The sequence below is a fragment of the Canis lupus genome, chromosome 35 (assembly GCF_048164855.1).
Source record: "Canis lupus baileyi chromosome 35, mCanLup2.hap1, whole genome shotgun sequence".
NCBI classification, from domain to species: domain Eukaryota; kingdom Metazoa; phylum Chordata; class Mammalia; order Carnivora; family Canidae; genus Canis; species Canis lupus.
Genome location: NC_132872.1, coordinates 14,836,069 through 14,851,702, shown reverse-complemented (window position 1 = coordinate 14,851,702; position 15,634 = coordinate 14,836,069). Strand labels below are relative to the sequence as shown.

General features: G+C 38.9%; 1 protein-coding gene and 1 long non-coding RNA gene across 25 annotated transcripts in view; one reads left to right on the top strand and one right to left on the bottom strand.

Moving 5' to 3' along the window:
* The window catches only part of PHLDB2 (pleckstrin homology like domain family B member 2), a 217,411-nt gene that overhangs the window by 132,215 nt on the left and 69,562 nt on the right, over positions 1 to 15,634 (top strand). The window lies entirely within an intron of this gene.
* On the bottom strand, positions 153 to 14,787 carry LOC140625107 (uncharacterized). Its single transcript, XR_012024481.1, has 3 exons — positions 14,310 to 14,787; positions 11,104 to 11,204; positions 153 to 474 (listed from the first exon to the last, which is right to left on the bottom strand). It is a non-coding gene; the product is annotated as an uncharacterized lncRNA (long non-coding RNA).

Sequence of the window (15,634 nt, the reverse complement as noted above, 5' to 3'; positions counted from 1 at the left end):
TGAGCAGCGTCCCGGAGGCGGAGGCGGAGGCGGAGGCGCGCCCCGAGGATGTGTGCGGGGCTGTGGGGCTCCCACGGCCCCCCCCCCCCCCCCGCCTCGGCCGCGCCCCGCGGCCCCTCTAGAAATCCGCTGCCCCTCCCCTTCCCCGGTCGCTGTTCTCGGGCACGTGTGGCTCCTGCAAGGCCCACCCGTACCTCGTGTTCTGTTTAGTTGCTCTGCACGGTCCCCAGGTGCAGATGCTCGATGAACCTGACAAAGCGGTTGCAGGTTTTACCGAATTTCCTTTCAAAGATTTTATTTATTTGTTCGTGAGAGACACACAGAGACGGAGAGAGGGAGAGAGGCAGAGACACAGGCAGGGGGAGACGCAGGCCCCATGCAGGGAGCCCCACGTGGGACTCGATCCCGCGTCTCCAGGATCACGCCCTGGGCTGAAGGCAGCTGGGCCAGCCGGGCTGCCCAAACATGGATTTTCTGGAAGGGAGCAAGAGGATGGGATAGTTAATGTTGAATTTTATCATCATCACTTTCTTCTTTCTTTCTTTTTTTTAAAGTTGTTTCTTTGAAGATTTATTTATTTATTCATAAGAGACACACAGAGAGACACAGAGAGAGAGAGAGAGGCAGAGACACAGGCAGAGGGAGAAGCAGGCCCCATGCAGGGAGCCCCACGTGGGACTCGATCCCGGGCCTCCAGGATCACGCCCTGGGCTGCTGAGCCACCTGAGCTGCCCTTTACTGAATTTCCTTTCTTTTTTTTTTTTTTCTTTTCTTTTCTTTTCTTTTCTTTTCTTTTCTTTTCTTTTCTTTTCTTTTCTTTTCTTTTCTTCTTTTCTTTCTTTTCTTTTCTTTTCTTTCTTTTCTTTTCTCTTTTCTTTTCTTTTCTCTTTTCTTTTCTTTTCTTTCTTTTCTTTCTTTTCTTTTTTCTTTTCTTTTCTTTTTTTTTTTAAGATTTTATTTATTCATTCATGAGAGACACAGAGAGCCTTTACTGAATTTCTTAGAAGCCTTAGAGACTTTTAAGACTACGAGTAGACACTGCTTTGTATTACCGATGCCATCAAGTGTGCATGTGCATGGTCTGGTAGAAATAATCAGTGAAATCGTGACTCATTGGCAGCTAGGCAGTAAATTGTTCTGTATTGCAAGTGGTCTGGAAAGTTGAAAGGTTGGCTAAGTGTGGCTCAACCTTTTTTTCTGCACTGTGCATGTACACACACCCTCCCGGCCCCATACGCCTGTCAGCAGTGTCTCCTCGTACATGCAGTGACACCCAACTATACATCCGGAAAAATGTTTTGAGTTGTCTTTTCCTATTTAAAATGGATTTATGCTTATTGTGAGAAATACCGAAAATAGTAAGAAGGGAGGAAACATCCTCTGAGAGTCCCATTAATGATTGAGGACAAACTACCGCATTCTTTTTGTTTCTTTTTCTTTTAAGATTTTATTTATTTATTCATGAGAGATACACAGAGAGAGAGAGGCAGAGACCCAGGCAGAGGGAGAAGCAGGCTCCATGCAGGGAGCCCAATGTGGGACTTGATCCTGGGACTCCAGGATCACACCCTGGGTGAAAGGCAGGCGTTAAACGGCTGAGCCACCCAGAGATCCCTCTTTTTTCTTTTAAGCAGAGACTTTTTTTTTTTTTTTGTCTATTTGTTTTTTAGGATGTACAGGGTCAGAGATTATTTTAATTCATTAATGATGAGTTGTTCCTTAATGAAGGTTGCAGCAAGATGTTAAAGCTGATTTACAAAAGTATAAGAGTACCGAAAGCATTTCAGTTGCTAAAAGGAAGTATACTGGATTAAGATTTCTTGGAGTTTTAGAAGAATCATTTGCATCACTCGTAGTTTTTGATAAGTTAATATCTATCCTTTCTGATATCCTACTCAGTAATAGTGAATGAAAACGAATGCGCATACCCTTAGAGAATTCTGTAGTCCTTGGGTGGGTCTGTTAGATGGTGCTCCAAAATGACAGTTTCCTTTGTTATCGTAAGTAATCTCCAGAGAATTTTTCATGGTCACAGAAAGGCATTGTGTTTGGGCTTGACTCATTGACATAAATTTAGGAGAAGTTTTAATTAGCATATGAAAAAGCCTTCTTGTATGTTGGATAGCAAATCTGGCTCTACACTGTGCTGAACAACTCTTTTTTTTTATTGTAGTATAATTGACATGCAGTGTTACACTAGATACATTAATTTTCAGGTGTACAACATAGTGATTCTGCAAATCTGTACCTTATGCTGTGCTCGCTGCAAATGCAGCCAGCATCCGTCACCATACAACCACACAACACTATTCCATTGGCTGTATTCCCTATGCTGTACCTTTCATTCCTGAATGACTATTATTAATGAAGCCAGAAAATTAACTTATATCGGATAATTTATTAAGGAATCTTGGAGAGCGTTTCAATGGCTTCCCTCACTCCAGCAATCTTCCTGAGATGTTGTTTTTTTCCTCTTCTGTTTCAAGGGCAGGGAAACCAACCTCGAAAACCACCTCCAGGTTTCATCTTTAGCACTTTTAAGTGTTGGTGAATTTGTCATTTTTTCCAGTTTCCTGGCAATCTGGGAGGTGACCTTCTTCACTGCCTATAAAGTCAGTGCCTTGTAAGTCACAAACAGGTCCTGGTTTAATTTCTGGGGAGAACTTTGTGGGTATTGGCTCCAAATACGAAGTTAGACCTTTTTTTTTGCTCAACAATGGGCTTTGTCATATTTGATGAAATGAGGTTTATTTTAAAATATGACACTCTGGGTTTGGCCTCTGTTGCTTAGTCTGTCTAATTGCATCCCAGTAAAAGGGAAGATAGATTCTTACTGAGCCTATGCAAGTACTGTTACTGCTTTTGAAACATACAGTGACTTAGAAGAAATATTTCTTCCTGAATTCTGAGGGACAAGGAGAAGAAGATACCATTGAAAGAATGTTTCATTTAGTTTGCAGAATCAGAGTCAACTAAATTGAGGGTTAGAGATAGATGGAGAATGAATGCTAGAGGTTTTCCCCACAGTAGAACATTACACATAATGCCAATGGTTTTCCACAAGACATATGGATATTAGATTTCCAGTATCAGTTTGCTGAGTTCTGTATAATTAATTGATGTTCCTTTGCATCTTGGGTCATTAATTTGATTTCATGAAGGCATCTATTTGTGGACTAGAAGAAGTCCCGAGAATCTGATTTAGCCACCTATTACTGTCTCATGCTTGTCTATGCAGGATCAGGCCAGAAGCCTCTACTCACAAGTCTGTTGTCTGAAATCTCAAGACTGAAGAAAAAGTATCTGGTAAAGTTCTAACCACCAGGCTCTGAGACTCTTTCTTTGTTACAGGCACATTCTAGTCTATAACTCAGAGCAGAGTGTCTAGGCTAATATGAGAGGGAAAGCAGAGACCATTGGTGAGGATAAGAGTAAGTAGCTATGGTTAATCGGTGGTTAATGAATGGTAATCAGCAAGAAAGCAACTTAATATCCTCTGCCAGGGCATAAGACATTGGTCTTGTTTCATCAGTGTTTCCTGGGAAGGTAAGAATGAGTCACACAGAGAGTGAGGCCGTTGACATATATCCAGGACCTTTCTGTAAAGTATGCAATCTGTGAATTTTCTTTTTATTTTTCTTTTAAGATTTTATTTATTCATAGAGACAGAGAGACAGAGACAGAGACAGAGGCAGAGACACAGGCAGCAGGAGAAGCAGGCTCCGTGCAGGGAGCCTGACATGGGACTCGATCCCGGGTCTCCAGGATCACACCCTGGACTGAAGGCAGCGCTAAACCGCTGAGCCACCCGGGTTGCCCACTTTATTTCTATTATCATATTTTATCCATACAAAATTAGCCTAGGGAAAGCCGAGCTTCTCATTTGATTTGACAAATCTTCCTGTGCAGTTTTTGATGGTGTTGAGCTAGTCATACATGAAGGACAGAGCAAACCTAATTATTTGTAACATCCTTCTTTTTGTAGGATGAAGGAACAAATCTTGCACTTGCCCGGGGGTCCTTTGGGAAAACTTAAAGAGGGTTCAGGTATAAAAAATATCTTGGAAAACTTTTTTTTTTCTTCTGAATTTAGTGTCTGATTTTGGGAAGGCAGAGTCAAATATTAATTAGAGGAGATTTCTGCCTCTCTCTGTCTCTTATGATTAAATAAAAATCTTCAAAAAAATAATAATTAAAGGAAATTTCATTACATGACAAAGATAGGTTTGTGGTTACATGACAACAATGAATATTTTCAGTTTTCCTTCTTAATAAAGCAATAATAGGTTATTTTATAATAGGGGCGCCTGGTGGCTCAGTTGGTTAAGCGTCTGCCTTTGGCCCAGGCCACGATTCCAGGGTCCTGGGACCGAGTCCCACATGGGGCTCCCTGCTCAGTGAGGAACCTACTTTTCCCATTCCTCTGCCCACTACTCATGCTTGCTCTCTCTCCCTCTCTCTCTAGTACTCTCTTTTTCTATAAAGTAAATAAATAATATTTATTTATTTAATAATTTAAAAATATTATTTTATAATAAACAATAAATCTTAAATCATTAGAAAACATCATTTTAAATATTCAGGGATGTATCCCAGTTAGCACAAAGCACAAAAAAGTTACTCTCATGAGTTACTGAACCTCTCTACTCTCTGGAAATTATATAGAAAAATAACCTTTTATTACCTTTTGTAAGGGAGGCTGACTTCTCCAAGATCAATCTATCATTTCAATATACGTAACCACATTTAAGTTTTATGTTAATAGGGTATTTGTCATGCATTACATTTTTTAAATTACTTTATGAATAAACCCATCAAAGTTGTCCAAACTTTGCCAAAATTTTAACATTTTATTGCATTTTTATAGACCTACTATTGCAAGTATTATAAACCAAGTCAGATAAAGCTCCCTTTGTGCAAACCTACAATTTTTAAATTTTCACCGACTTTTGTTTTTTATGGTCCTCTTTCAATCCTGAAACGACAGGATACTTTAATACAAAAGCAGTAAGACAAAAGCACATAATTTAAAGATACTGAAAATTATGCTTAAACTGACACATCATAGAACATAATTACTATTGATATAAAAACGTGTGTCACAATTATAATTCTGTTTAGTTGAGCACAACTTTTATGTTTTTGTTGAGCTTAAACATTATATGAAGTAATCTTAGCTTATCTTTTCAGTAAACTGATATGATATTTTTAAAAATCCAGATAAACTAATCTCTTTATGATAAAATAAATCCAAACTTATTTCAAGTATGAAATTACAGAGGCGCCTGGGCGGCGTAGTCAAAGATGAGCATCTTGGTTTCCACTCTGATCTCAGGGTCCTGGGATCGAGCCACGCATTGGGCTCTGTGCTCAGTTGGAGTCGGCTTGGGATTCTCTCCCTCTCCTTCTGCCCCCAACCCCTGCCCTACTCGTGCTCTCTCTTTCTCTCTCTCTCCAATGAATAAATAAATCTTTTAAAAATTAGGAAATTACACATGTATTATACTGTACACTGGTAAAACAAAAGACATAGAACTGTTTTTTAAACCAGATTGTCAAATCAGTCTGACTTGTCCGTGAGTTTGTTTTGCTCACATAAACTTGCTTTCTAAGGGAAACAAATGCTTCTGAAATCAGCACTTTTTTTGATGAGAAAGTTCTTTTTCTTTAAATTATTAGAATTTCATTTTATTTTATTTTTTAGAAATTTGGAAATGTTAGATTTCTATCTATCTAAATGCTTATTAATTTCTAAACCAATCAGAGCAGAAGGCCTTTATTTTAATTTATTATTATCTTCAGAAAGTAGGAAAATACTTCACTCATTCCAGTGATTTTTTTCCCCTCAGCTACAGAGACTCAGATAAAGAACTTAAAGCTTAGTTCTATAGCTTCAGCTACAGATCAAAAGTAAACACTGGAACATAAAATTTTATGGTTCCATATCTCAAGAGACTGCTCACGTTTCCACTGGGCACAAAATACTGTCCTGAGTTGAACTCACAGATAGAAAAATAGCCAACACATTAAAACAACAGCAAACACAAATGTTCTGTCACCTCTCACCTGAGCAAGGTTAAATTTCAGTTCTACCTGGAGAACTACACGTGACCAGACTGTAAAACCAGATCCCTAGTCATTGCTGCCACCAGTGGAGATAACCAGTGGAGATATTGGCTGTATGCAAACCAAAACCCCGGTCAAACTTAGCCAAGAATCAGAAACAAAAACAAAGCACAGCCAGGAAAACAAAAACTGCAAAAAAGTTTGTGAAAAGTCAGTGAAGGTAAAGTTCTCCTGCCATTTGGGATTTATTCCAGGGGCTGAGAGAAGCTGCGCCTGGGTTTCCAGCCTCCGAGATCTATTTTGTGAGCAATGCAATTTAATGGACTCCACAAGACGAGTGTACTTGGACATTTCACAGGCACCTCCAAAATGTCAAAGCATAATTTTCAAAAAAATAACAGAACTCTTCTACAAGTATAAAATGAATAGATGCCAAAGATTTATTTAACTCATTAGTTGGAAACCAAGCAGAGTAAGGGTGGTTCACTATAATTTCTGTAGACTTTCTAGCTAAACTGTGATTATAGGAGTGTTTCATCTGGATTTTTTTTTCCTTGTTCAATCTTTATTTGAAAACTTAAGGTAATTATATTGAGTCTTAAAGACTGAACCCTAATTATGAACCTCCAAGGACCTGTTTTTGAGGTATAATAATTCACATTGAGTCTCATTAAATGGCCTCCAACTGCTGTGCTATTTGAGATATTTGATTTGTTATAATTTTTATTCCTTCTCTCTTGCTCTAGGCTGCCAATTCTTGCCTTTGTCATTATGCCAACCTTTTCTTTCTTTTTTATGATTTTAGAAACCAGATATCAAGCCTTGTTTAAAAATATTCTAAACTAAGAGTTACTAGGTCCAAGCGAGGTCTCAAGAGGGTTCTGTGTGCATGAAGTGTGTTGTGTGTACTTGACCTCGTAGACCTTGTGACATTCTTCTGGGCCGGTCTGTGGTTGTTTAAACTTTTCAGTGCTGAGCTGTTTTCCAAGTAGAGGACACATGAATGGATAAGATATCTCTAGAGGGCTAGGATGCTGATTCTTTGACAAACTAGATGTTCTAGGGGCTGGAGAAATAATTGTACAGTAGATAGGATATTCTTTTATTCCTCTTATTTGCCTCCCTCCCAATAATATAGTGATAGTGATGGCATGTAGTACATTGTAGGGCTCTGGGAGAAGACATTTTATTTTATTTTAAAGATTTTTATTTATTTATTCATGAGATACACACACACACACACACACAGAGAGAGAGAGAGAGAGAGGCAGAGACACAGGCAGAGGGAGAAGCAGGCTCCATGCAGGGAGCCTATGTGGGACTTGATTCCTGGTCTCCAGGATCAGGCCCTGGGCTGAAGGCAGCCCTAAACCCGCTGAGCCACCTGGGCTGCCTGAGAAGACATTTTAAAAGGAAAGGGAGAAAATAAAAAACTCTGTAGCAAACCCTACTTCTGTGAAGAGTATTCATTTGGCTACAATGCGAAAAACATCTGTGTGCTATGTGGAGAACGAATGAGTTCCCACAAATTGCACTGTAGCAATCCAGTGTTTTCTTCCTAGCTGATGGCAGTCTTCTCTGGTGCCTTGATAAACAGGATTGTTGCTGTATAGAACTATGTAGGGCCACACTGGCTATTCATTTCTCAAACATGCTGACATATGATTCCAATCTCGTGAAGCACCACAGAATAAGGTCTCGAACTTTCATGTGCTCTACCATCCCAAAGATGAGGTTGGCTTTCTCTCAAGGAAGATAGTAGTATCCCCATGGTTTCGTTATTTGAGTAGGTAAAATGTGTGGGTCAGCAGTTCTGTTCGGAAGATATTTTGTTCCAGTAGCTTCTCTGAAAAAGCACTTTACAATGGAAGAATTTTAGATTGCACAAGACTGGGACCATGTCAGTCTTGTTTACTGCTGTATATCCACCTCCTAGCCAGATGACTAGAGTATGGGAAGTGTTGCATACCCATTTTTGAAAAGAGTATATGAATGTTTTTGATATCCATTCACGACATTCTTCTGGCTTTCCATATTCAATGGCCAAAGGTTCTGCCCCTAGTTCTCAGACATCTCTAAATTAAGTTTATGCACTTGGTTCCAGGTAACCGTGAAGCTCTGTGCAAAAGAATGCAAATATCTCAGCATAAATGCATTCTTTTTGTGTCCAGAAATGGGGCAATTCCCTTCGGATATGCAGTTAAAAATTAAGAGATGAAAATCAGTTGCTTTTCTTTATTTTTAAAAATTTCATAGCACTCCTTGTAAGAACTGGTGTTCTCCAGGGTCATATGAGAGCCAAGGCTGCAGGACCCAGAGTCCTGCTTGTGTCCTGTTGAGCAGGATGGAGACCTGTATTTCTAAAATTAAATATAAGCTTAATGGAGTATATTTAAGGAATTATAGCTTTTTATTTAATAAATGTATGTGTTCACTAATCTTAAGATGGTAAGGTGCAGATACCATTTAGAAACTAGAGTAAATAGATTGGTGCTATTCAATTTTGTAATTAGGAAAAACTGTTTGGGAACCCAAGAAGTGCGAGCCTTTGTCAGATGAAAATCACTCTAACCACAGGCATGCATTGCTTCTCTGCCTGCTTTTTGCTCCCTGCACTTCCTTGTGATTCTTGACCCCAGAGACAATTTGGGCATTCAGACATTTTTTTGCATTGTGAATTTGAATTCTTGATTGGAAGCAGAATGGACAATGTTAACAGAATGCCATAATGGAACCTGCCATAGTATTAATACTTTTTTTTTTTTTGTCCCTAAGAAGAATGTGTTTGAAATGTGAAGGCAAGCTCAAGATTGAAAACTATTTTGTCCTCCACTCTCACAAACTCGGAAGGCATTCCTTCCTGGTGTGGCCCTTCCTTCTGCTACATCCTGACTATAGTTTTAATTTTTTTAAAAAATGGTTGCCTTAGAGGGAAGTGAGCCAGTTAAATTACAAATGGGTGAGAGGTTGGTTGACTGACCAAATAAACTTGGTGGCTCAGACTTTTTAAAGGGATATTTAGAAATTTTATGACTCCCTTTCTATATCCTGACTCAGAATGTCTATTGTTGCTAGTTTTAATCTTAAGAGTTAGCATAAGCCTTAAACTGACCCATTTCTGTGAAGCCTTGCTTTTTCTTGGCTCTGATGTTTAACTCTGTCAGTTCTCTGCCATTCTGCAGCTTCTTTCACTTTGATGCCTTACCTGGATGGTCAGTGGGCTCTAGCTCAGAAGTATAATGGGAGCCGTGTATGCAATTTTAAATTTTCTTATGCTCAGAAAACTTTTTGGGTGAAATTAATTATGATATATGGGACAACACAAGCCTCGAGTGGCAATGCGTCTATTGCCTAAATAAGCTGCCCATTCTGTAAGCAAACTTCTTTCACTTCTAACAAAATAAGAATAAATCTATAAGTAGTGGGTAATATGAAGAGCACTACTGTCTATGATGAGATCATCAGAAAATAAACTTCGGACTTTCTGTGTATTTGAGGTGGCGAATTCTTGGCATGTATGTAGATGCCCAGTAAATATTGAAGGAGTTTATCATTAGCAAATTAAGAATGCCAACGTCCTCAGTTAACTGAGTAAAAACAGTTATCAGATCGTTTTCTTCTCCTTCAATTGGATCACCAGTAGATCCAATTGGGTACACCAATTGGGTAGAAGAGGAATGGGAAGGAAAAAAAGAGCATTTAGCATAATCCAAAGACTCTACATTGGAGAAACACTGAGCCAAAGTCTCAGTATAATTCTTTGTTACATTAGTCTGTGACTGCTGCTATTAAAAGCAGGTTTCTTATACTTGAGAGCCACCCTAGGTTCTTGTTACAGTGGCAGTACAAGCTATTGCCTCTTGATGGTGCCACACATTTAAAGATTTCTGCTCGGAATTGAGGGATGTGTGCTGTGAATCTTTACACAGTTTAGTTCTGGGCTAAATGTAGAAATAGAGAAAGCTCCTTGGACTAAGAGGCAGCTGCCATGTCACATATGGAATGAGTCTCATTCTTTTTTTAAGATGATAAATCCATATGGGAAAGCTCATGACGAAATACGAAACGAAGCTCTGAAATAAAATTCACAGAAAAATGTACGAACAAGAGGAAAATTTAAAAAATAGTATGTCAGTACCAACAGGGTAATGTGGGACGACTAGCGATTCTCATAGAAAAATGATCCCCATATTAGTTGTTAAATTGTCTCAGTTAAAAGCCATTTATTGATTGACCTTTTAAAAAATTTTTCATCCTCTAATATGTTTGGTGACTGTGCCGGTTCATTGTTTTTGTTTGTTTGTTTTGTTTTATTTTTGTTTTATTTTTTATTTTTTTAGATTTTATTTATTTATTCATGAGAGTCACAGAGAGAGGCAGATACATAAGTAGAGGGAGAAGCAGGCTCCCTGCAAGGAGCCTGACACAGGACTCGATCCCAGACCCTGGGATCACACCTTGAGCCAAAGGCAGACGCTCAACCACTGAGCCACCCAGAGATCCCTGTGCCAGCTCACCATAATGTGAATTTTTCTTCTCCAGTTCTAGAAAAGTTTATGGGAATATCTGCTCTGAAGAATACTTTTAAAGTTTGTAATTAGTTTTTCCAAAAAAAAATTAGGGTACAAGTATTACAATAGAAACATACCACTTTTTCCTTGGTGGGACTTTGTCAGCCGTTTCAGTTGCAGATTAGGATATACTAGAAGTCACTAGCAGAAAAGTTAATCTCTTTATGGTGAGGTAATCGTAGATTTACATGCAATTATAAGAAACAATTCAGAGAGATCCTATGTACTCTTTATCCAGTTTCCTCTAATGCTAACACTTGGGAAACTATCGTTGTAATATCACAACCAATGTATTGACATTGATACAGTCCAGATACAGACCAGATGGATCACAACAAGGGTCTGTCCTGTGGGCCTTCTACAGCCTCTCCCACCTTCCTCCTACCCTCTGCTCCTCCTTAACCCCGGGCGTCCGCTCTTCTGTTCTCCATAGCTCTAGTCTTATCATTGTAGGAATGTTACATACATGTAATCATATGCTTCGAGTTTGGTTTCTTCCTCTCCACATAATTCTTTGGAGACTGAGCCAGATTGTTGCATGTCATTACCTTCTCTCCAGCTCCAAATCTGGAAGACATGAGGAAAAGGAAATCTCAGGGAACTCATTTCTGGGTCCCTAGGTGCCCAGCTAATCTGCTGCCTTTTCCCTATCTTCTGGGCTTTGTACATTTGTCTTATATATGATGTGTTCAGGGTTCTTAGTTATACTTGGAGGGAGGAATAGGGGAAAATACTTCCACTCCATCTTCCCAGAAGCAAAAGTCAGGGAGATTAGTTTTTTTTTTTTTTTTTTTTTTTTTTTAAGTTCAGAACAGCCAAGAGCTTTGCTCTGGTGAAGTCTAATTGATCTCAAGGAGGAAATCTTTTTGTGGGGGTGTGTTCTGTTGAAGAATTTTGGTTTGGAAAAATTGATGTTTCTCATTCAAAATTGCTAAGACCATAGCCCAGTTCTGGGATTGTAATTTGGGTTTTGAGAAAAGACAATTTTAATAAAATGGTAGGAGAAAAAGGAATAAGTTTCTCATACATGTATTATTCCTTCATTTTGATTACAGAAGAAGAGAGCCAGAATATAGAAAGTCTGTCTTTCCCATTAGATCATGAAGGCCAAGGCCTAAATCATGTTAGGCAGAGATTATACTTTTCAAAGTTGTTCTGGGAGAAAGGAAAATGTAGTTACTTTCGTAACATCTCACAGAGGGAAAGAAGACTTGTCACTGTTTATTTTGCATCTCTGTGTATAAAACTGTAGCATGCTTTTTTTGAATTTTAGCACATAGTATTTTCCATGCAGTATCTCTCTCATAAGTAGCTGCATTACAAACCTTTCAGTTGGTGTGTAATAGTCCACGTTAGTTTTCACGTTAGATCTTCCTACTTTCTTACTCTAGGAACTTCTTTGTGGCATTAGAAGAGTTCCTTATTTTTTTAGGTTGGGTTTTCCAGTGTGAAGATATAGTTGTGGTACCTGTCATGCACTGATTTTGATTGAACAAAATAAAATTCTAAAAGTATCTCAGTGGATTGCATTTTATAAATTTTGATCCTTCCAGGGAAACAGATTCCATGGAACTTGGTTAAACCAAGGTGAAAATGTAAATGAATGACAGTATGTTAGATTTTTGTGGTGTTTTCTTTAATGGTGTGCAGCAATAGCACAAATTTTTTTTAACAGAAGGGGCTTAGGCAGCTTGTAGATATTCTTCTGACACACTGTCCATGTGAGAGGAAAAATAATTGGCATACTTCTTTAGACACTATGTGGAAATTATGATTACACTGATCACATGAATTTCCTTTCTTTATAACCAGTGCTTTTCAGTCTGTAGGGAGAAGTGCATTATTTTCCCCCTTTAGTTATCTGAGTCAAGACAATAATGTTATGGAGTCATTCATAATCGGCACTTTCTTTGAAGTGATATCGACTAATATTTTAAGAATAGTTCACCTCAACCCTGATATCTTATGAAAATAAAACTTTTCATCACTTGTATGCCTGCCAATTGATTTTTAATAGGAAAGCAATGCAGAAAGTCATCAGGAAAAGGACCAAAACACAGCAGAACTGAGTTAGATGGTCATCACAGTGAGAGATTAACTTGAGTCGGCCTCACAAAAAATTCAAGAAATAACTGGAGGCAAAAAAAGTGAGTTGAAGAAAACATTCCTGGTCTAAGAAGTAACAGGATCAATGAAGTCAAGTGATAGTATTTTAGGACATGTTCGATGTAAGTGAAGATAAAAATAAACATTACCCCAGCATATATATGTATTATATGTAATTTGCATAATTATATAACATATTTCATTTCACTGGATTATTAGATATGTCAATAATCAGATATATTTAGTAAATATATTAGTAACTTAATATATACTAATTTTATACATATATATATTTCTTAATCAGAAGCTCCTAAAATAGGGACACAGAGAAAAATAGCAGTCAGGGCAAGTAGCTTTAAGGGAGATGTTGAAAAAAAAAATAAGGGAGATGTTGACACACTAGTAAGTAATAATAATTATAATAATCTGGAATGTGAGGGATTGCTTTATGACATGAGATTAAAAGAATCGAGTTTCTTCAAGTATGAGCAAAGACAGGATATGGTAGGTTCCTCAGGTATGTGAACGATGTGAGTCCTCATGGGGCAGGCATACTGGTGATCCCAGGAATGTAAGGTGGAGCCAGAAGCAATGTGAAATAGAAACCTGGGTTTTATGTCAAGGATGAAGTGTGTGCATGAAGAGGAGCATGGATTTTTTTTGGAGGGTAGTTCTTTCTAGATGTTACTTCGCTGGACTTAATGTGCTATGGGGAATGTATGTTTCTCTGTAATGGTGGGACCAGAGGGACAAAGGACAGTGAGGGAGTGAAAAGATTTTTTTCCTCCTTGGGTTACTATGGCAACTGGGCAGAGCTCCGTTGCCAGAAGCTCAGGCACGTGATGCACCACAGGGAGGGAATTTGGGACAGACTGGCCAAAGAGCCCCACAGACCTGTGAATTTTTTAGAGAGACATTTGATTGCATAACATATTTTTCCTGTATTGCCTTTCCCTGAAAGGAATTGGATTTGGCTTTTAGGTTTGCTTGTTAACTAGTACAGTAGTCCCCCCTCCCCTGCAGTATTGCCTCCCCTGGTTTTAGTTACCCTCTGTCAACCTTGGTCTAGAAGCAGGCGATCCTTTTTCCGACCTACTGTCAGAAGATCGGTAGTAGCCTAACACTAGGGCACAGTACCTATGCCATTCACTTCATCTTGTCATCTAAGCATTTAATCACCTCACGTCATCATAGGAAAGGTGGGTACAGTACAATAAGATCTTTTGAGAGAAAAAAAGAGACAGACCACATCTGTATTTTTATCACAGTATATTGTTATACCGTTCTATTTTATTATTGGTGATTGCTGTTAATCTCTTACTGTGCCTACTTTATACGTTAAACTCTATCATAGGCATGTATGCGTAGAAAACAGCCAGAGTGTATATACAGTTTAGCACTAGCTGTGGTCTCAGATACACACTGGGGTTCTTGAAACATATCCCCTTCACATAAGGGGGGACTGCTGTATTAATGATGGCTCCCTAGGATCCATTAGACAGTTATCAATTTCACTTCCAATTTTTAATGGAAGCCAATTTCTAATCATTAATAACAAATACTGACCTTGTGACAGGCAGCAACTTAGACTTTATAGTAAAACGTTCTCAGACACACACAGTCCTTTATTGATTTCTCTCAAAAACCCTAGAGCAGTTGCTGTTCTTATTGTCTCCTTTTTACAGACCAGGTTATAGAAACTCAAAAAGTTGAACCTGATAAAAACTTCAATGTTATAGGTCTGGTAAGTGCCAGAACTTCAAATCCAACTCTTTGTTCTTTCCACTTAATCAACTTAGACACAGATTCTGCTCTGAAAGCCCAGTGGTTCTGTGGGAGAAAGAAGTCAATTTACCCACAAATCCTTCCAATACATGGTTACAGAGAGAAGCACTGCGCTTTCCTGTTGGACTCCTGATATCTTAACTTCAAAGTGCTTCTCCTTTCTACTCACTTTACTCATAGTAATCCTGGAGAAGTGAGAGGTGGCCCTTCTCTATTTAGAGTGTCTAGTCCACACAAAGGCAAGATACATACACTGTTCTAGATTACCAAGGGTTGGGAATGATGGGAAGTGGAATGTTGAGCTTTGGCGATGTCTTTGAGATTGGGAGTATGTGGAGGTGTGAAGGGAAGTAAGGAAATGGAATAGTAAATCTACTAGGTAATCCTATGAGGATCATTTATTGTTTGGCGGTGGGGGCGTGGGGGAGAAGGAGAGGACTTGAATACATTTGCAGATAGAGCCGAAGGATTTAAGAGAGGAAATGAGTGCATAGGAGCAGGGAAAATTGGTGAAACAAAACCACAAGGACAGTGGCAGGGAATATGGATGCAGTGAGACGGGCAAAGGTTTCACTTTGGAAAGACTGAGGGACCGTCCTTAGATATGTGTGCTAACACTTACATTGTATTCCCTGTGTTCGAGAAGCCATTTCATATATGTATATATATACATATTCATATATATATAATCTGGCTCCAGAGTTCAGCTCTTAGCCACTACGGCACATTGAAGAAAGTAGGACCGGCTATATAAAAAGAGGTAGAGGAGGGAAGTGTAGGGCATTGAGCAGGATGGCCTTGACCTCTTTAGGCGGTGTGTTTGTGTTTCAGAGTATATTGACTGTATTTGAGAGCAGGTACTGAAAAAAAATCAGTGAGTGGTAAACAGTGTCCTGGTTATCTGCATGTGCCTTACTCTCCCTCAGGATCTGGCTATCCATGATCGTGGAGCCAGAATACGTACATGTGGTACAAAATCCTAATAATCTGCGCATAACAAATGCCTATTGATCAATTTGTAACTGCCACGTTATTCAGTAACTCTTCAGATGACTTGCAGTTGCCTCTGGAACAGACACAGTCACACAAAGCCATTGCTGTTTCAT